Consider the following 890-nt stretch of genomic DNA (forward strand, 5'->3'; position numbering starts at 1 on the left):
TTAAAAATTCATAAAAATAAAAAATTTGTCTTTTCAAATCCTAAATTTTTTTCAAGAACATTTTTTTATTTTTTTATCACCGGATAATGCTATTTTTTCATAAATACAGAATAAATTAATTTTAAAAATTTAAACTTTTTAAATTTTTGTTTATTGGATATTTTTTAAAATCTTTATTTTTCAACTTTTTGGTAAAAAGATTATTTTTTTAGTTTCAAAATTTAAAAATAAAAAGTTTTCATCTTTTTTTGTCTTCCTAATATTACTGGACTTTATTTATTTTTTAATTTTCAATAAAAAATTATAATTTTTAAATTTAAAAATTCATAAAAATAAAAAATTTTGTCTTTTCAAATCCTAAATTTTTTTTTCAAGAACATTTTTTTTATTTTTTTTTTATCACCGGATAATGCTATTTTTTCATAAATACAGAATAAATTAATTTTAAAAATTTAAACTTTTATTTAAATTTTTATTTTTTAAAATTATTTTTTATTTCAAATTTAAAAATTTTTTTTTTTTTTTTAATTTTTTTTTTTTTTTTTTTTTAATAAAATTATTTTTTATTTCAAAATTTAAAAATAAAAGTTTTCATCTTTTTTTTTTTCTAAATATTTTTTATTTTATTTTTTAATTTTCAATAAAAATTATAATTTTAAATTTAAAAATTATAAATTTTAAATTTTTTTTATTTTTTTTAAAAATTTATTTTTTTTTTCAAATTTTATTTATTAATATTTTTTAAAATCATTTATTTTTCAACTTTTTTAAAAAGATTATTTTTTTAGTTTCAAAATTTAAAAATAAAAAGTTTTCATCTTTTTTTGTCTTCCTAATATTATGGATTTATTTTATTTTTTAATTTTCAATAAAAAATTTAATTTTTAAAT

Source organism: Arachis hypogaea, unplaced genomic scaffold (genome assembly GCF_003086295.3).
Source record: "Arachis hypogaea cultivar Tifrunner unplaced genomic scaffold, arahy.Tifrunner.gnm2.J5K5 arahy.Tifrunner.gnm2.scaffold_26, whole genome shotgun sequence".
In the NCBI taxonomy this organism is placed as follows: Eukaryota; Viridiplantae; Streptophyta; class Magnoliopsida; order Fabales; family Fabaceae; genus Arachis; species Arachis hypogaea.